We start from the raw sequence: 22737 nt of genomic DNA on the forward strand, positions 1-22737 counted from the left end.
CCCGAAAATTCATCAAGTTCGATGGTTCTGGAGATCCGAAAGCCCATCTCGCCACTTTCTTCGCAGAGTGCTCAAGATTCAAGAGAGATAACAGAGCACTATTCCTATGTTTCCCTCGCAGCTTGGAAGGAGTCGCAGCTAAATGGTATGCTGGGCATATTAATCCCATCGAGATCAAGGAGTTTGATAAAGTGGTGAATTTATTTATTGAACGCTTCTTGTTCAACACAGAGGCACTCCCGACATTAAGTCATCTCTGCAGTCTGAGGCAGAATGAGAATGAAAAAGCACGAGATTTCATTCACAGATGGAGGTCAGCCTGCAACAAAATGAGAGATCCCATATCTGAAAGGCACGCCTTGTCATTGATCCTCAATAACTTTTCTCAACCATTAAGAGGATTAATCTCTACTGCACCATCCAGGACCTTCATTGAATTAATTAAGCGAGCAGAATGGCTCGAGCTGAGCGTAGAGAATGGAGTCTATGAAGGCTTCGCGTTTTTTAAGAGTAACCCCCAAGGTGAGCAGAAGAAGAAAGCTTACTTCACCTTCTCTGCCAATAACAACAACAATAATAGCTGGAACCAGTATAAAGGGCAGAAGAAAGATTACTGTTACGGCACAGGCAGTTCAAACAACAAAGATCAGAAAGCAAAGCATGCCCCTCAATATAGCAAGCCTCCTCAGCAGGATCAAGGGCCGAAATTGCGTGAAAAAGTTAAACATGAAAGATGGAGTTATGACCGAAAGTTTACTCCTTTAGACCAATCACTCGAAGATGTGCTCGAGTATATGTTATCGAAGGAAATGGTCAAGTTGCCAAGACTGGCTGATCCCCCTGTGCCTATGGAGAAATGGAAAGACCAGTTCTGCAAGTTTCATAGGATGGTGGGACATAACACTGAGAACTGCTTTGTTCTAAAAAACATTGTACAAGATCTTATTGAAAAAAATCTTTTAGTGGAAGGAGAAGAAGAAGAGAAAATGGATATTCTCAATCATCCCTTTCCTCCACACACCACAGCAGTAGTGTCTGCACAGCCATTCCTGCCGCATAAACACATCAAGTCGTGTTCTGCACAAGATCTACAAGTTCAGCATCAGGTGTCAGTGCTACGACAGGCAGCTCCACCTTCTAAGAAGATGGACCTAATTTCAGCATTCGGCAAAATGAAAGTTTCAGAAGCACCTGTAAAGTCAGCCCCCAAGTCAAAGGGAACTCCTGACTTCCTCAAGCAAATCATCAAACCTAGGCCGGAAAGTTCAAGTCAGAAGCCTCTGACAGCTCTGTCCAATGTTTCCATTCTTGACTTGGCCAAGAGTTCCTGCAAGCATCAGCAAGTACTGGATGATCTGCTCAGAAAGATCAAAGTTAAGCCCAGTACCACTCCTGAAGACATGGCACAAATAGTGAATTCAGCCATGACCAACGCGCCAATCACTTTCTCAGATGAGGACCTTCCAAAGCCTCATTCCTTTCACAATAATGCTCTCTACATCGTCGTTCGGGTAAGGGGAATGACAGTACCTCATGTGCTAGTTGATGGAGGCAGCAGCCTCAATATATGCCCTGAAATGACCACAAAGGCGCTAGGCATTAAGGAAGAAGAATACATTCCAGATCCTATTACCATCTATGGGTTTGACAACCATGGTCAAACGGCCAAGGGCAAGATATTTCTGGAGGTATTCATCAACTATTCGGTGCACTCCGTCCTCTTTCATGTGGTCAACGTGCCACCCACCTACAATTTGCTGCTCGGAAGGACGTGGATCCACAATGCTAATGCAGTGCCTTCCACCTTGCATCAATGCGTAAAATGGTCCAAAGGTGGAATGATTACAACAGTGCTTGGAGAGGACCCAGAAGAAAGACTCCCACAGCCTATGATCCCTCAACCATCATTCACTGCAAATATTCCTAGCATCAGAGAGAGTGAAGAAATCAGTCTCGGAGAAAGTCAGGAAATACTCCAGGCAACATCAGAATTATCCCTGCACACTATAGCCATGACCCGATGGAGAGGTCCCAAGTTCTTCAAGATTGGAGGTCGTGTCAGCTACGACACTGTAAAAAATCATCCATTGTTTTCACAATTCATGAAAGCAAGAAAGGGATTTGATTTACTTCTCAAGCATGGTTATCAACCCTTTAAAGGACTGGGTAAAAATGAAGATGGTCGTGTCGAGCCAATGATCCAAAAGCATCGTCCCCATAGAGCAGGATTAGGGTTTTCCGGCGGGAGCCCACCAAAGAAGACTGTTTTTGTTAAAGGGGCACATTGAGAATCATTGTTGCATTTCCTTTCTATTCCTTTCAAAATAAATGTCTCAATGTCTTTTATCAAGTCAAATCAATAAAATGTCAAGTTTCTTTGTCTATCTGGATGCCATCTGTCTCTTTTATCTCTATATCTTCATTTTATAACTCAATGTCATTTTATGCATAATTCGTTTTAATGATGGTTTGTCGTATGATGGACGATTTTCCTAAATCCAATTTCTTATCCAAAATTTCAGAAATGTCTTCCCGAACAATCAAGAAACTCGTTATCAATCCAATGGCTTTCCAGAAATCGGCAGCAGATCACCGAGTCAAAGCAAGCATAGGAGATAGCAAGGTTGCAAAGCATTCAAATGATTATTTTTTTGATCAATCTCTTCAGGAATTACCAGAGTTCGCCTCAGTTCAGAAACAGGATGAACCATCCGCTCTAATACAAGACCCAACTGAAGATGTCAATATCGGTTCAGAGGACAATCCCAAGATTCTCAAGATCGGTACCAGCCTGAGTCCGGAAGAGAAAGAAAGGCTCACAAGTTTTCTCAAGCAACATGAAGAAGTGTTCGCATGGACATATGAAGATATGCCAGGCTTAGATCCCAAATTGGTCGAACATCGCCTCGTTTTGAAGCCAGATGTAAAGCCAGTTAAGCAAAAGCTGAGAAAAATGGATCCCAGAATAGAACAACAAGTCAAAGAAGGACTTGAAGATCTGCTCAAAGCGGAATTTATCCGACCTATTGACTATGCAGATTGGTTAGCCAATATCGTCGTTGTCCCAAAGAAAAGTGTCAAAGTCAGGATTTGCATAGACTTCAGAGACCTCAACAAGGAAACTCCGAAGGATGACTATCCACTGCCAAGCATTGATCTTCTGATTGACAGTACGGCAGGACATGCCATGTTCTCCTTCATGGATGGATATTCCGGCTACAATCAGATTAAGTTAGCCGCCCGCGATCAATCAAAAACTTCCTTTACTACGCCTTGGGGCACTTTCTGCTACACAGTTATGCCTTTTGGGCTCAAGAATGCTGGAGCAACATATCAACGGGCAATGGCCGTTATCTTTCACGATCAGATGCGCAAAATCATGGATGCGTATGTTGATGATATCCTCGTGAAATCTAAAGAGGAAGAAGATCACCTCGAAGCTCTTTACCAAGTCTTTAAGCGACTCATTCTTTATAAGTTAAGGCTTAACCCGCAAAAATGTGTCTTTGGAGTCGAATCAGGCAAACTGTTGGGTTTTCTGGTCAGTAAAAAGGGAATTGAAGTTGACCCAGCCAAAGCAAAGGCTATCATTGATATGCTGCCTCCAAAGAATCTCAAAGAATTGTGTAGCCTTCAAGGACGCATGCAATCAATCCGGCGATTTATTTCCAATTTGGCAATGAGATGCGAGCCTTTCAATCATTTGCTCAGAAAAGGAGTGAAGTTCGAATGGGGACCAGAATGTCAGCAATCGTTCGATCGAATCAAGAAATATCTTCTTAATCCTCCCATCCTGAAGCCGCCAGAATTGGGAAAACCTCTGCTGTTATACATCTTAGTCAATCAAGTCGCATGCGGCGGATTCTTGGCACAGTATAAGGAAGGCAGCTTGATAGAGCACGCCATCTATTATGTGAGTAAGACTTTCATAGACTATGAAAAGAGATACTCTCAAATAGAGAAAACCTGCCTAGCTCTAGTATGGATGTGTCAGAAGCTAAGATACTACCTGCTGGCATCTGAAGTCAAAATCTTGTCCAAACTCAATCCTCTCAAGTACATCTTAGAGCAACCTTTCCTCAGCGGACGAGTCGCAAAATGGCAAGTCTTATTGATGCAGTATGACTTAGAATATGTCTCGCAGCAATCAATCAAAGGCCAAGAAATTGCAGATCAATTGGCAGATTTTCCTTTGGTAGAAGAAGTGAAAGCCGAAGATGACTTCCCTGATGAGCAAATTTGCAATATCCAGCAATCTCCAGTCTGGAATTTATTTTTCGATGGTTCTAAGAATATGGCTGGAATAGGCATTGGGATCTTATTAATCACTCCTGAGAAGGAGATGATTCCATTTTCCCTCAAGTTAGATTTTCAATGCACTCATAATATGGTCGAGTATGAAGCCCTGATTCAAGGTCTAAAAATTCTACTAGACTTCAATGTTAAGAGAGTGCATGCCTATGGCGACTCATTACTCGTTGTCAATCAAGTTCGAGCTGAATGGCAAGTGAAAGATCAGAAGTTATTCCCTTATCAGAAAATTGTTGCAGCTCTTGTCAGCAAGTTTGAAGAATTTCAGCTCTTCCATATCAAGAGAGATTTTAATCAAGTGGCTGATAGCCTAGCCAGTTTAGGCTCCATTATGGCATTCAGAAATGGAGAATCTTGTCGCTCTTTTGAAATTGGCAGACTTGACCAACCTGCTTTCCTTCCAGCGGAACAAGTAAACCAGACTGAGCGAAGGAAGAAGCCTTGGTATTACAACATCAAAACTTTCATAGAAACTGGCGATTTTCCTCCAGAATTCTCAAAGAAAGAGCAGCGAGCAATCCAACGTATGTCCACTCGATATTTCATTTTGGCCAATGTCCTCTATTGTCGAGGATTCAGTTCAGAGTATTCCAGATGTTTAGATGAAGAAGAAGCCAAAGAAGTCGTGCGAGAAGCACACAAAGGCATTTGTGGTGGCCACGTCGGCTACCAAACCCTTGTCAAGCAAATCATCAGAGCAGGTTACTACTGAAAGACTATGCAACAAGATTGTTATCATTATGTGAAGAAATGTGTGCAATGCCAAATACATGCACCTTCTATTCATGCTCCTGCAACATATCTGCAATCTATTGTCTCTCCATGGCCGTTCTCTATATGGGCCTTCGATGTCGTAGGTCCCATCACTCCTCCAGCTTCAAATGGCCACAAATACTTCCTTGCCGCAACAGAATATTTCACCAAGTGGGTAGAAGCTATCACTCTTCGCACAGTAGAAGGCCGACACGTAGTCTCTTTCATTCACAAGAGCATCCTTTGCCGTTTCGGCATCCCGCATGACATCGTGTCAGATAATGGCAGTCATTTTAAGAATGAAAGAATCAAGATATTCTGCTCAAAGTTCAAGATTTATCATCATTTTTCCGCTCCATACTATCCTCAAGGGAATGGTCAGGCGGAGGCCACCAACAAAATCTTAATTCGTATCTTGGAGCGCACTGTGGAAACAGGCCGTGACTGGCATGAGAAGATCCACGATGCATTATGGGCCTACCGGACCACCATTCGTACACCAACGAATGCTACTCCATCAGAATTGGTCTACGGAACAGAAGTAGTGTTGCCGCTACATGTTCAGAAGCCCGCTTTGAAATTCGCATCGTTTCTGCAATTACCCCTTGATCAATACCAGCAGCAGCGACTGGTACAACTAGACTTACTCGACGAGAGAAGGCTGAAAGCAGCAGAACATGCTCAATCCTATCGCCAGAGAGTAGCCAGGCAGTATGCGAAATCTGTCATCGAAAGAAGATTCAAAGTCAATGATTTAGTACTTCGATCCACAGCTTATCTCAAGCATCATACCGGCGGGAAATAGTCGCCAAATTGGGAAGGCCCATATGTCATCAAAGAAGCATTACCTCGCAATTCATATCGGCTCATCAACGCCGATAGGGTGGAATTACCAGATCCCATTAATGCTCGACACTTGAAAAAGTTCTATACTTGAAGCCTCTATTCTTTCTTTGTAATCTTCCTATTTTCTTTAAATAATGATCAAACTTTCTTTCCCAGTTACACTGGGGCATTTTTAAAATTTCGTCCTGTATGCAGGTAGGATAAACAAATTCCTCATTTCATGCAATTCATACGCATCAATTTGCATTCATTTGCATCCAATTGCATTAACATCAATCCGGTCAGTATTGGGATTTCAACAAACAAGTCCCATCACAATTCCTAATGATTCAAAATGGAAAGATAATCACCAATACTGAACCAAAACCCAGCGCTCGAACTGATATTATTTCAAAATCCAGTGTTCAAACTGGTACATTTTCAAAATCCCAACTTTTTGGAAAACCAAGTTCCGACTCGGGTTTTTATTCAAATTATCCTCTTTTGTTGATCCGAGTTCCGACTCACAATCTCTTTATCTTATTTGAGCTCAGGTACGAGCTCTTCATTTCCTTTTGTTGATCCGAGTTCCGACTCGCGATCTCTTTACCTTATTTGAGCTCAGGTGCGAGCTCTTCATTTCCTTTTGTTGATCCGAGTTCCGACTCGCGATCTCTTTATCTTATTTGAGCTCGGATTCGAGCTCTTCATTTTCTTTTGTTGATCCGAGTTCCGCCTCGTGATCTCTATACCTTACTCGAGCCCTGACTCGAGTTCTTCATTTTCTTTTGTTGATCCGAGTTCCGACTCGTGATCTCTATACCTTACTCGAGCCCTGACTCGAGCTCTTCATTTTCTTTTGTTGACCCGGGTTCCGACTCGCGATCTCTGTATTTTATTCGAGCTCTGACTTGAACTCATTATTCTCCTTTGTTAATCCAAGTCATTTCAATCACCAGGGTCTGTCAATTGCTCAAATTTGATATTTTGCCCTCCAAATTTCAATTTAAATCTTCAAATCAAGCAATTCTTCAATTTCGACTTTCGGGTCACCAAATTTCCAATTCTCAATTTCAGTTACCAATTTCTCAATTTCGACCTTCGGGTCACTCAATTTCTCAATTTCCGACCTTCGGGTCACTCAATTCTCAATTTTCGACCTTCGGGTCACTCAATTTCCAAATTTCGACCTTCGAGTCACTCCATTCTCAATTTCAACCTTCGAGTCACACAATTTTGACCTTTCGGTCAACCAATTCTCAATTTCGACCGTCAGGTCATCCAATTTCGACTTTCGGGTCATTCAATTTCCAATAACCAATTTTTCAATTTCCAATTTCGACCTTTGGGTCAATCAATTTCAATATCCAATTTCAATCATTTTTCTCTTGCAAGAGACCCTTTTTAGGGAGAGTTCGAGGGAGCTTGTTCTTTTCGCATGCTATCCAATTCGTTCACTTAGCCCCTTTTCAGGGAGAGTTTGAAGGGACTCGCGTCTTTGTGAACCGTTTGCAAAACAATTTTCATTTCACACAAGAAACCCTTTTTAAAGGGGAGAGGCTCGACGGAGACTCGCTTTTCTTGTAACCCCCCAATTTCATACTAGGCCATTTCCATCATGAAGGACCCTCTTGTCAGGGAGAGTGTAATGGATTCATTCCTTTCATGACCCAATTTTCAGACCTCACCATTATCGGCCCCCTTTCTATAAGAGAAGCCTAATATTAGGGAGCTTTGACGAAAGCTCAATTTCTCTTCGAAAGTTCGTTTTGCAAACACCTCCTCTTCAGGGAAGAGAGGAGTATTTCCCACTTCCCATTCAGGTAAGGGCTAAGCCTGAGTCTCTCTTTTTGGGGAAAAAGAGAGGAGAATTTTCGTCACGGATGTGTTGAGCCGGACTTCAAATGCTCACTTTCACCCAGGACTTCAAGAAAATTTTGTTAATCGAAGTATTTGTTGATTTCAGAATCTTTATTGCACAAATCTCTATTTACCTTCAGCATTACTTCCAAAAGAGTGAAGCTTTTGCAAAAAGAGATTCAAAACTCGAATTCTTTCTATTGGCCAACCAAAAGGATGAAAGATAAATCCTCGATATGGCCAGAAAAGAAGATTCAATGTTATTGCAAAACCACAAATGATTGATATTGATCGCAGTTATGGCACATTTTAAAGACTATTCTTGTGAAAATGAGGCAGTAGAAATATCCTGAGTGCGAGAAAAGAGATAATACATCCAAGCCCTGTCTCCTTAAAATCACCTAAGCTACAATTAAATATCCGCAAAAGGGATCTCTCACTTGTCGTCAAGATGAAGGCGAATTAAGCGAGTAGACCCCCGGGGCCAAAGAAGATTTGAAACATCTCCAAGATGACGGAGTTTGTGACAGATCCTTCCAGGGAAAGTCCAAAGCACTGTCGAGATGAAGGCAGATGCGATGAACCTCTCGACAATCCCTAAAAGATATTTAATTTCAGCCATCATCCAAAGATTTTTAACCCATGAGCCAATACCATCAAAGAAGGATCGAAACATCTCTAAGTTGAAGGAGTTTGTGACGTACCCTTCCAAAAGAGTCAAGAGAGAGGAAAAAGAAAGAGAGAAAAAGTCAGAACATCTCCAAAATGAAGGAGAATTCAGCAAAAACTCAAAAGAGCCCAAAAGAGTGCAGAAAGATTATCATGAGAAAAGCTCCCAGGATGTCAAACTGCCAAATTTATCAAGAATCTTCTTCAAATTTGTGAAATTCTATTATCAGTATTCTTTCATCAATTGCTTTCATAATATCAAATTCTCTTTCCTATTCATATCAAGGAAACTGATAGCTTCCTTGAAGAAGGGCAATTGCAAGTAATTTGGGTTTCTAATCTCGATTCTACGAAGTGAACCTTGTTTGGAGGTAATGCTTCAGGTAGAAAAGAAAGAATGTTTTTGCAACAATGTGCAACCTTTTCAAATATTTTGAATCAACAACAAAATTTCCAATACTTTGACAATATTTTCTAGCTATCTTGACATGAAGTGAGAGCTTGATGTCCGTTTTTGATACATCCTGACACCAATTTTAAATCCCTCCTAAGGACTTGATTCCTTCCCTTCTTTGAGAGTGTGAACTCTCAGATTTGCACACTTCCCTGTGTCCTCACTGTCCCACCATAGACAGTCCCATTTCGGTTCGAGGTCGAACCACCAATCATTTCTCGCAAGAGGCAATTGCAAAAGTTGATTTTAGTCTCAGCAATGAGATGCCCAAGATCAATCCCCTTTTCAAGCTTTAGGGACCCCATTTTCTTTCCTTTTGCAAAACCCCTGTCGGATTTACTGTGCAAAATCCAAAGGTTCCATCATGGTCTATTCCTTCGAGGATTCCATTTCATTCTCCGCCCGATCAGGATAAGGGTACAAACCTGAGCCTCCTTTGATGAGGTATTCCATTTTTCGCTCGATCAGGATAAGGGTACAAACCTGAGCCTCCTTTGATGAGGTATTCCATTTTCCGCCCGATCAGGATAAGGGTACAAACCTGAGCCTCATTCAAAGAGGTATTTCATTTTCCGCCCGATCAGGATAAGGGTACAAACCTGAGCCTCCTTTGAGGGGGTATTCCATTTTTTTCCCAATCAGGTTAAGGGTCAGACCTGAGCTGCGTTCCATACGAGGTATTTCTGTCCCATCCAGGTTAAGGGCATAAACCTGAATTTCACTCTCACAGAGTGAGTCTTTTCTCTCTATTTATCGCTTCCATATCTACCATCTTCCTCGAGCTAATTTCTTCATACCCAGTCAGATCCTTCTAACTGGGGCATTTTTTTTATATATAGCTGAAATTTGGTGTATTTTTCTTTGCCACTAAGCTCGGCCATGAGCCGGCTTAGTAGCAAAGAGGGGCATCTGTAAAAACCCCAAATTTTCACTCACCTTCTTAACATCGCCCTCAATCATCATATTTCAGTTCTTTAGAAGCAGTGAAGGGAAAAATGGTCATTTTCCAAGATTGAACCTTGCAGAAAGTCCAAAATTTCATTCTTGAGCCTCAAAATTTCCATATTTAGGTTCAGATACATCTTCAAATGGCAAAATTTCAAAATCCTTTTGTGGACAAAAAGCTAGAATTTCCAAGTCCGAGCTCAGAGTGACATTTCATCGAACATGTCTTTGCATAGCATTGCATCATTTCACTGCATAGCATGTCATTTCGAGGTCCAGAAACTCTCGATTTCAAAAACTTTCAATCCAGATTCGAGTTTTAACTCTTTTCAAAATTTTAAAACCCTGGGTATTCAAAATTACCAAATTTTCCCATTTTACCCCCAAGACTTTGAATTACAAAAATTTTCTCAAGAAAAACAATCTGGATATTTGGATATTGATTTTAAAGATTTCATCTCAAAACTTTTTGCAAAAGATTTTAAATCCCTTTACAAAATTTTTTACATTTATCCATAATTTTGCCCTGAAAAGAGTCAAAATAATGTTTTATCTCGTATTTTCAAATAAATAGAGCGGGACCCGCCTTTGAACTAGCATCATACTCAGACTCTCAAGTAAGTTGTTTATTCTCAAGCGGGACCCACCCGAAGTTCATACCAATTTGCAAATTTTCTTTTTTTTTATTTCTCAATATTATTTATTTTTAGTTAGTGGGCCCACACACGTGGCACCTCAATTGAAAATAAAAGAGTTGCCAACACAAAATAAAGTTTTATTTTCAAAAGAATTTTAAAGATGGCTGAGGTGGCATCTCCCATTTACTATTATCATTATTTTTTTTTTATTTATTATGTCACTATTCATTTTTTTTTAGAAACAGTTTTAAATAAAAAAGTTAAAAAAAGAAAAAAAATCACCACAGCCGAACTTGCATAAAATGCTCATTTACCTAAAACTTAGGTAAATGAACCCAAAATGGTTTTAAAAACCTAAGATTTCGTCCATCAACAAGACAGCGAGTTTTCAAAATTTCGGTTACAAAACTTTCAAAAACTTTCAAAAAAAAAGAAAATGTAACGGAAGGGAAATCTGCGTTTTTTTCTTTTGAAAAGGGGGGAGTTAGCCGATTGAATTGGGGCGTTTTCGGTTTTGCAGGGTCTTCCACCACCAGTGCCATCCCTTATTCATTTCAGCCCAGCCGCAGGTCTTCCATCTCCAGCCAACTGCCATCCTTTTTCAGCACCAACCAGCCGAAAACCAGAACCCACCAGCAAGCTGCCTATCATTTCTTGCAGCTACACAGCAGGAGGTCCAACGTTCTCTCCTTCTTCAGTCCAGCCACAGTAGGAAAGAAGCCCAGCCAACGTTTTTCCATCATTTTTCTTTCCCATCACTTTCAGCCCATCACCTTCAGCCCATCATTGTCCACCTCCAACAGCCAACGTGCTTCCCATTTGCCTTCAGCACAGCCGATTGCTGCCCAACCCTTCTTCAGCCCAGCCAGCAGGAGGTCTAGCGTGAAGACCATCCCAGCAGAAGTCCAGCCAAGCTGCTCCCCATCTGTCGCCAGCCTCATTGAAGTTCCATCCAGCAAAAATGCAGGAGACTGCCCTCTTTTCTAATCCCTCCAGCCCCTTTGTAAGATTCAATGTCTTTTTCTTCTTCTTCTTGGGATTCATCATCTTCCTCTTCTTCTTCTATTTAAATTTTGTTCATCGATCCAGAGTATTCAGCATGAAAAATATTTGCCTTTGAACGTTCCCTGTAACTTGTTTCTTAATGTTGATTACTCTATATAGGATTGCCTATAGTCTTTGTTTTGAATATCTAATAATTTCCAAGATGTAGACATCCGATCTGTATTCATTTTAGGTGTAAATAAATTGTTTTATTAACCTTGTTTTAAGCATCCATAGCTGATAGTCTTGAGTCATCATGTAAATTTGAGTGGTTGTAGTTTAGATAATGTGAAACAGCATATGGTTTTAACTGTTCTTCTGTAATTTAGCCTGTTGTATACATGCCATTATCTCCAGTTTTGGCTGATTGAAGTGAGTTTAGATAAAACTGAACTTATTAGCTTAAGTAATACCTTGTTACACTGCATTATGACAGATCTTATGCTTAGCATGTTTAGTTCCTGCACTTGTTCTAAATTTTTTTTTGTGATTTCACACTACCTTGATCATCTATATGTTATCCAATATTTAGCAGTTTAAGCCCCTTTTGTAATTTAGCCTATGGCTTTATTTTTTTGTTACAATTTCATCTTAGGATCTTTCTTTTGCTACTGTATATCTATTGTCATTGTTTTTTTTTTGTGTACCTGTATTAATAAAAATTTTTTTTGTTACGTCTTAATGTTTTACATTGGTTGTTAAAAGGAAATCGTTTTTCCTTCCTTATTTCTGAGTTTTGGCAAGTGGGTTTTGGTGATATTATGAGCATCAAATGGCTAAAAAAATCATTTAGTTAACAGTAGGTCTAAAACTTAATGGGGTTCAATGAAATTTGAATATCACCCGTTTGTGTGAGTCACAAGAGACACATGGCAATCGGTTTTGCAGGGAATAACATGGAGCCAACGGCTCATTTGGGTAGGGTTCGTCAGCCACTTAAGGGTTTTACAACAGTCTCATTATTGTATTAACCCCCAACACTTCAGCCGTTATTTATATCATATCCTTCACAGCTATCACTTATTGTAACCCCTTTGAATCCATACCCTTTCTCTTTCCTGCAGGTGTGCAGTCTTGATATTTGGCCACGATCATGGATGGATATTTTAATATCCGTTCATGATCTCTATGCCATCTTTTGCACTCTTCGTTATTGATATATAGGGAAGCTCCATACCCATTTTTATTGAAAATTATCTTGTAATTTGAGAAATACGGCTGTGTAAAATCGCCTACAGAAATTGTATATACCTGTATTTTCTGATTTTACCCATTATATGGAATTTCCATTAATATGTATATATTTTTCATTATATGTATATATATGTCTATATATATGTATATCTACCTATATATATATATATATATGTTATGCACATATATATATATATACATATATATATACTTATATATATATATATATCCCATATCCCTTCATGTGCACTTGTTATCACATATATTTTTCTTTTGTTTTACTTTTTGTAAATATATCTTCATTATCATATATCATTTATCATAAATTCAAGTATTTTTATATCTACATGTATATCTTCGTTGTATATAATATATATACCCATTTCCTTGGTTATCTTGTACTAATTCTTATTTTGCAGGAAAATCTAGAAGATGCCGATTCCTTGGCTCCATTTCATTTTTTTTTTACTTTATGTTAGCAATGTAACAATCCAATGTAAACCTTGGAATAATATTTACTTTTACTGCTTAGATTAGGCCGCATCTCATATAGTTTGACTTCAGTAATATCCTGATTCTATGATGCATATATCTCAAATTTTCAAAATTCACCGTGGATGAACACGAATGGCACGTGCACCAACTCTTAGAGAGTTGATGAACTCAGTAAAATCCATATTTACGGCCCTAGTCGGAATATGGACGAGACCCAGATCCATCATCTTTCTACCAGTCACATTGAGCCTACACTCTTAGGCTATTTTAAAAATGCACATCATATTTCCAAATTTTTCAAAATCTCGTGAATTAATTCAAATAAACTCTGAACATATTCATGGCCACAGTCAGAATATGTGAAGGCTTTACTCTGGCTTAATCCACATTTTTCCAACACATTTTTCAGAAATCTTTTCAAAGTGCATTCATTCATTCAAATCATCTGCATCATCTGTTTTTCTCATGATTTTCTCAAGAAATTTTCACTTCGTGGAATCGATTTCTCAAGAAACTATGATGATATTCGAAGTTGGATTTCCCAAATCAAAGTTTTCCCGTGATTTTCCTTGAAAATGCTATTTTCTTAAGACTCTTTTCAAAAGGAAATTTTCATCTTTCTCCAGAATCAAAGCTGATTTTCAAATATTTCAAGGATAAGATTCCCAGGATTTCAATTTCCTAAGTTCTGAATTTCCTTCTCCAATGAATTTTCCTATAGATTTTCCCTCATTTTCCTAAGAAAATTCTCAAAGTCCAAATTTTCCCGATAAGTGTTTTCCTTTTCAAATATTCATCTTTTCTCAAGAATTCTTTTCATTTTCTCGAGATTCTCATTTCTTCATGGTTTTCCAAGTCTTTATAAACTTTTCTCAAAATTTTCCTGAGATTCTCATTTCTTCATGGTTTTCCAAGTCTTTACAAACTTTCTCAAAATTTTTCTGAGATTCTCATTTCTTCATGGTTTTCCAAGTCTTTATAAACTTTCTCAAGCTTTTCCTGAGATTCTCATTTCTTAAGGATTTTTCAAATCTTTATAAACTTTCTCAAGATTTTCTCGAGATTCTCACTTCTTCAAGATTTTCCAAATCTTTATAAACTTTCTCAAGATTTTCTCGAGATTCTCACTTCTTCAAGATTTTCCAAATCTTTATAAACTTTCTCAAGATTTCAAACCTTCTTCGTCTGAGATTCCTGAGAGATTGATTTCCCGCTTTTCGTGAAAAATTTTCAACTCCAAATATTTTCTAAGCATGCATCATATTTTCCAACTTGCATTTTACAAAATTGCATAGCACATGCCTGAATTCCTTGTGCATTTAGGATAGAACACAATTTCAATGATTTTACTAAGTCAAGCACAATTTTGGTCCTTGGTTCGATTACCCCTGTTAAAGGCAGCAAGAACGGTCGAACCTCGTACCGACAGGTCGAGCCCCCATCCCATGGATTTTCCCACGATTTTCAAAACGGAGGCAAGTATTTCAAAACAATTTCCAAAATCCGGTCAAGTTTGAAGCGCGAAAGCATTTCCGCTCTCTTCCGCAAGGAAGGAAAGACGGGAAAAATTTTGCGACGATAACAGTGACTGATTTTGATGGATTTGTATTTGCTATAGAGTTAGTTGATCTATCATATGGATATCCTTTCAAGTTAGTTCGTGTTGTTAATCCTTTTAGATCCAATTAGAGATCGGATATTTGTTTGAACTCCTGTCTGTATTGGAACTCCATTGTAATTGTGAACTGTTTGAAATTCCTGTGGATTTCAATTTGAGAATCTGGAAAATTCATGTTCTAGTGAATATGTATGATGCGGTGTTCGTTCCTGGTGGATTTTGATCTGACTCTGTGCCTGTTTGTATGATGAATAATTCTGCTGAGTGGAATTTCATTGAGAATCAATGCTGCAGATATTTTCAATCCACGATTAGAATCTTGAATAGTTGACTTTTTGGTGATCACTGTTCACCACATTTCTGATTAAATTGCTAAGTGCTTCAAGTTTTGATCATTTTCTGTTGCAATTTCGGTTGAATGTTGGTATATCTGTGTGATCACCGACTGAAATTCTGGTGAACTCAGTCCCTTTACCACCTTGTAGCCGTTACCATAACGTCACTTATACTTGCAGCATCAATTACACATTTTGTTCTATCACTTTCTACAACATCTTCACCTCTCCACTAAGCTTTTCACAGCCCTTTCACAATATCCTTGAAACAGCCCATGGTGCCTCCACAGTACATTTCCTGCACATTGTGTATGTTATGTATTTGCCCATCTCTTCTGCTGCAGGTACCCAGTCTTGATAATGAGCCATGTTCATGGATGGATATTTTAATATCCATTCATGATTTCTGGACCATCTTTTGCATGCTTTGTTATTGATATATAGGGAAGCTCCATACCCAATTTTACTGAGAAATATGTTATAATTTGCGAATTACGGCTTTGTGAAATTACCTACAGAAACTGTATATACCCTGTACCCATTACATATAGAATTCTAATTACTATATGTATTTTCTCATTATACGTATATATATCTATATATACATATATATATGTATATATATGTAGATATATATATATATATATATATGTATATATATATATATATATATATATATTTATGTATATCTACATATATATATATATACATATATATATGTATATATATATACTTATATATATATATATATATATATATATATAAGGATATCTTCATGTGCACTTGTTTTCACATACAAGTATTTATGTAGATATTTTTCTTTTTCTTTTTCTTTTTCTTTTTGTAAATACATCTTCATTATCACATGTCATTTAGCACAAATTCAAGCATTTAGATATAACCATGTATATCTTCGTTGTACATATTATATATATACCCATTTCCTTGGTTATCTTATACTAATTCTCAATTTGCAGGAAAATCTGGAGGATGCTGATTCTTTTATACCATGTATTTTTTTTTATTTTATTTATTTTGATTTATGTCAGAGATGTAACAATCAAACTTGGAATAATATTTACTTTTACTGCTTAGATTAGAATGCATCTCATGTAGTTTGATTCCTGCAATATTCTGATTTTATGATTCATATATCTCATTTTGCAAAATCACCATGGATGTACACGAATGGCATGTGCACCAACTCTTAGAGAGTTGATGAACTCGGTGGAGTCCATATTTACGGCCCTAGTCGAAATATGGACGAGACCCAGATCCATCACCTTTCTACTAGTCACACTGAGCCTACACTCTTAGGCTATCTTAAAAATGCACATCATATTTCCAATTTTTCAAAATATTATGAATTAACTCAAATAAACTCTGAACATATTCATGGCCACAGTCAGAATATGTGAAGGATTTATTTTAACTTAATACACATTTTTCAACAAATTTCTCAGAGAATCTTTTCAAAGTGCATTCATTCATTCAAATCAACTGCATAATGGCTTCATCTGCTTTTCTCATGATTTTCTCAAGAAAATTTCATTCTCTAAAAAATCGATTCCTCAAAAAACTATGAAGATTCTCGAAGATTGGATTTCCCAAGTCAAAGTTTTCCCGTGATTTTCCCTTAAAATGTTATTTTCTTAAGATTCATTTTCAAAAGGAATTTCTCATCTTTCTCAAGAATCAAAGTTGATTTTCAGATATTTCAAAGACAAGATTCTCAGGATTTCAATTTCCTAAGTTTTGATTTTCCATTCCCAAAGAACTTTCCTATAAATTTTTCATCATTTTCCTAAGAAAATTCTCAAAGTCAGAATTGTCCAGATAAATATTTTCTTTTTCAAATATTCATTTTTTCTCAAGAACCTTCTCCATTTTCTCAGGATTTTTACCCATTCATGATTTTCTCACATCTTTATAAACTTTCTGGTAATTTCCAAATACTGCCATCTGAGTTTCCTGAGAGATTGATTTCCATTTTTTTTTTGAGAAATACTTTTCAACTCCAAGTGTTTTCTAAGCATACATTATATTTTTCCAACTTACATTTTACAAAATCTCATGGCACATGCCTGAATTCTCTGTGCATTTAGGATAGAACACAATTTCGATAATTTCACTTAGTCAAGCACAATTTTGGTCCTTGGTTCGATTACCCCTGTTAAAGGCGACAGGAACGGTCGAACCTCGTACCGACAGGTCGAGCCCCATCCCATGGATTTTCCTGCGATTTTCAAAACGGAGGCGAGTATTTCAAAAACAAATTTCCAAAATCCGGTCAAGTTTGAATCGCGAAAACATTTTCAGAAAATTTTGCGACGATAACATAAATGCTTAGCATAAGATTCATCAATTTGCCATCCAATCTAGGTTGAGTTTACAATGCCATGTTGGATTAGTGTAGAGGTTACGGATAGGATTGCCTTCAGGGTATTTCACAAAACTGTAAGACACACAGGTGCGTGATGTGCATTGTCGAACATCCGGTAAAAGGGCGGGGGGGTTCAAAAGTTTATCACTCAGGAACTCTTGATCAAACAAAAATTGTGGTTAGCTGAGGGGATACGATGATGATGCTAGATGAGGTACCAAATCATACAGAAACGTGAGATCGAACTAAGAGAACCTCAGAGGCCACGGATAATTAAATGGGACAAAAGAAGAGAAAGAAAGAACAAAGTAAATGTTGTCAGATGAACAAAATGTAATCAAAACCAGAAATCCAATATGAGACATCGAAAGGCAATAAGTTATCTACATCATCAAAGCAAATATAAAGGGGCATGAATTAGGACAGAGATCTGTTTTAGAGTAGAAAATACAGACATACAATGTTTATTTTATACAGAACAGAGGATGGAGATTACACAGTATAATCCAATGAAAGAATGATGATCAGAAATCACAAAATGATAATACAGAGGAACAAATGAGGCCAAACGGGAATCGAAATTCCAGGACGGACTTAAAAGTAGGCATTAAACAAGGGAAATAAAACAGGAAGAAGAATAGGAATCAGAATAACTAGAACGAAATAAATTGGCCATCGAGACCAAGATGAAGAAACAAATTTCGGTAACACCAGCAACGAAGATATATAAAACAGAAAATGAATACATACGAAAAATGAATCTACAATGAATATACATAAAATGAAAAATGAATTCATATGAAACAGAACAGAGCATGCCAATAAAAGACGGAAATGATTATGCATGAAACAGAAAATGAATGCATGAATTCAGACGAGGGCCCACTAGATCGGAACTATAAATTAAAACAGAAAGAAAGAAAGAAAAAGAAAGGGAAAAAAAAGGAAGATATAAGGCAATAAAAGCTCAAAAACAAAACGAAGGAAATCAGAATTAGCAGAGGAAATCAAAAATTAAATAAGGTATGGACAGATCACAAAAAATAAAATAAAAATAAAAATAAAACAGTAAGTCGGGCATCACGAGAAATCGCAAATTGGAAACCAGAAACCCGAAATGAGATGCACAAGGGTTTGAAAACCATCATCCAAGAATAGATGAGAGCCATGTTTCCATGCGTCTGATCCCTGGAAATCGCTTGGTTGGAATTCAAATGGTTACCCCACCGAACGCTAAGAGTCACTATGCTTAAAAGCCAAAGGGAACAAGAATAGAGATTCCAAACCGAGCAGAAATCAAGTAAGTGCAAAAATTGAAAAACAAAGACAGACGAAGGGTGAGATCAAAACAGAGATCGTGATATAAACAAGAATTCAATATAGTGGAACACGGTGATCCCGTTAATCTTGCACGAGAGAGGTCGGTATTGCTACAAGCAAACCGAAGCACTCAGTGGTGCGTTAATGGGGAAACCCCCCCCCCCAAAAAAAAGAAATAAGGTGCTGAAAGAAGGAAAAAACGTAGCAATATAAAGGGATATCTGTAAAGAATTGGAGGTGAGCAAGGGGTTCTTACCTGCTTTTGCAGAGGATATGGTTTCTTTCGAGTAACTGCAGAGGAGGCACTTTTGCAAAGAGACCCTTCTTCTGCTCTTGTAGGGGAAGCCCTAGAGGGAGGAAGGGGAAGACAAAGGGGAAAGAGGAGATCGTGAAGAATGCAATGAGGAGGTGGGGAATGGATGAAGTGGAGAGTGAATGGAATGGATCGTGAAAATGGCGGAAGGGGAATGGATGATGTTGAGAATGGATGCCATTATCGACCTCTTGAGGGTCGATCTTATAGGAGGTGGCCGTTAGGCCCCTCTCAGATCGGATCCTCTTTGTTTTGAATTTTCTCAAAATACTGACTCTTTTGTAAAAATTTTGCTAAAAGAAGGTTTTCACTAAAACATCTTTCATAAAAAGGGGTTTTCTCAACCTATCTTTCGTATTTTCCTTTTTTTATATTTTTCTTTGTTTCTTTTCTTTTGCATTTTCTACATTTTTTTGTATTTTTGAAAATAAAGACTAGAATTATGGGATTTCTAAACTATTTACACAATTTTTCAAGTATTTACAAAAAGGAGGCTTTTCTGAGAATTCAAGTTTATCTTTTTGGAATTTTCTTCAAAAAACAGGTTTGGATCCGGGATTTGAGAAAATATTCGAATTTTAAAACCTCGAATCGAGAAATATAGAGCAGTGAATTCAAACAGATGCTGGATGGACTGCCTGAGCCATTCAAAAGGTTATTTTGGTAATTTTGAGAATTTAGTTTATAAACTGGATGACAAAGCTCAGATTTGGATTCTGATATTAGATCCGGATCCAAAATCGAGTCAGAGATGTAAAATGAATTTAATTTCAGTAAAATTTGAGAAATAAAATGGAATTTAGATTTAAAACTGACTCAATTACTTAGAAAATGGAATTAGGGGCAAAAAAGGGAATATTTAAAAGATTTTAAAAAATTTGGGGTGTTCACATTCCCATCCAAGAGGAACATGCGCTGCAGATAATCCTCAATAACTTTTCCCAACCTCTAAGGAATCTCATCTCCACATCTCCTGCCAAATCCTTTTCACGACTACAAACACTTAGTTTTTTTATGATACATCACGCCTACGTAGCGGTGTTGCAGGGAGTTGCATTATGATTGTTTGTGAGAATATATCATACCTGTATTGCATGATTGATGGATATCATATTGGACTAAAATGTCTTGTAGATCTTTGCGTGTGTTTCACACTGATATGGTCGAATGCGATGTGCTTTGAGGTAAAAATATATATGCATATGATGGTGCCATGATTTGGATATCTTATATGCATATAGAATTTGAATTCTGTGTGCATAACTTGAACTGCGTAGAAGTTACGTATCTTGAGGTTTAGTAGATCCTTGTTATATATATGATCACATTGCATAGAACTCATGCTTTGAGGTTAGATTTGGATAATGAAATGCCCCTAGTGGCAATGATATAATGCAGAGGATAATATGCTTTTGTATAATATGATTGAAATGCATGTGATTTGAAATTTTGAAAGTATGCGATATATGTTTAAGTGAGCTATGGTTCATGGAACCTTATTGGTGAAATGGGTGATTTCATGAATTGAATACCATATGAGATGAAGTGATGATGCATATTGATGATATATATATATATATATATATATATATATATATATATATATATATATATATATATATATATATATATATATATATATATATATATACATTTGCCCATTATTGGTGGCTATCGACCCTGAGAGTCATCGTTTGTTTTAATGCATGTATCATTGATTTTGGTACCTGTTGAGGACCTTGTCCGCAAAGGATTCTCTGCGAGGGCATGTATGATCAAGATCAGGTAATCCGACTAGATTGGTGAATCTCTGTGAGGAAGTACACTGTCCAAGATCGGGTAGCCGCAAAGACGGCGAATTCCTGTGAGGAAGTATATTTGTCCAAGACCAGGTAAACCATCTAGGGTGGTAATTCCTTGTGAGGTCATACATTTCCCAGACCAGGTGATCTAGCGTGGAACATGTAGATTTTGATTTCGTAGAGAATTATGGTGTGTTTTGATGCTCTTCTGAGAGCATTTTCTTCTTGATTTCGATGAGTCCATCCCAAATCTTTTGAGAAGTTCTTTTATATACTTAGCCTGATTGATGAAGATTCCTTCTTCAATTTGTTTTATTTGAAGTCTAAGGAAGTAGTTTAATTCGCCCATCAAGCTCATTTCAAATTCTTCCTGCATAGCTTTAGCAAATTCTTTACAAAGAGAATCATTAGTAGAACCAAATATTATGTCATCAACATAAATTTGCACAATAAGAATATCTTAATTAAGATTTTTAATAAATAAAGTGGAGTCTACCCGACCAATGGAAAAACCAAATTGTTTTAGAAAATTTCGTAGTCTTTCATACCACGCCCTTGGTGCTTGTTTAAGTCCGTACAAAGCTCTTTTTAATTTGTAGACTTTTTCTGGATATTTCTCATTTTCAAAGCCAGGAGGTTGCTCTACATAAACTTCTTCATTGATGTGTCCATTTAAGAATGCACTCTTAACATCAATTTGATATAACTTAAAGTTCATGTAACTAGCAAAAGCAAGCATCATTCGAATTCACTCCAGTCGAGCCACCGGTGCATAGGTTTCATCAAAATCTATGTCTTCTTCTTGATTATAGCCTTGTGCTACTAGCCTTGCTTTGTTTCTAATGACTTCACCATTTTCATTCAGCTTATTTCGGAAGACCCATCTTGTTCCAATTATTGGATGATCCTTTGGTCTATCAACTAGATCCCATACATCATTCCTAGTAAATTGCTTAAGTTCTTCAGACATGGCCAAAAGCCAAAATTCATCGTCACAAGCCTCATTGATATTCTTTGGTTCTATTTTAGATATGAAAGCAATATTTGCAATATATTGCAATTGCCTTCTAGTTTAGACACCACTCTTTATATCTCCAATAACTTGTTCATGTGGATGATTGGAAACTTCTTTCCAAACTGGTTGAAGAGGAACATTTTCTTGAGAAGTACTCTCTATCAAAGGTTCTTCTTGAAGTATTACTTCTTCTCCTTCGCTTAGAGGTATAACCTGCTCACAATTCTCATCAAATGCAACATAAAAAGATTCTTCAATGCAAGATGTTCTTTTATTAAAAACACGATAAACTTTACTTCTAGAAGAATATCCAAGAAATATTGGTTCATCTGATTTTGAATCAAACTTATCAAGATTATCTTTGGTACTTAACAAGAAGCATTTACTACCAAAAATTTTGAAATATGATATCTTTGGTATACGATCATAATACAATTCAAAACATGTTTTATGTAAGATTGGTCAAATAAGAACACGGTTAAAAACATAACATGTTGTATTTATTGCTTCAGCCCGAAAATATTTTGGTAAATTTTTATCTTGAAGCATGGTTCTAGCACATTCTTGCAAAGTTCTATTCTTTCTTTCAACAACTCCATTTTGTGGAGCCGCTCTAGGAAAAGCAAAGTTGTGAGATATACCATGTAAATCAGATTACTTTAGAAAAGATTTGTTTTCAAATTCACCACCATGATCACTACGAATTTTAATTATAGATGTAGATTTTTCATTTGTAATTCTTCTACAAAGTTTAGAAAATTCT

The sequence above is a fragment of the Nuphar pumila genome, chromosome 1, assembly GCF_984573655.1.
Source record: "Nuphar pumila chromosome 1, dmNupPumi1.hap1.1, whole genome shotgun sequence".
NCBI classification, from domain to species: Eukaryota; Viridiplantae; Streptophyta; class Magnoliopsida; order Nymphaeales; family Nymphaeaceae; genus Nuphar; species Nuphar pumila.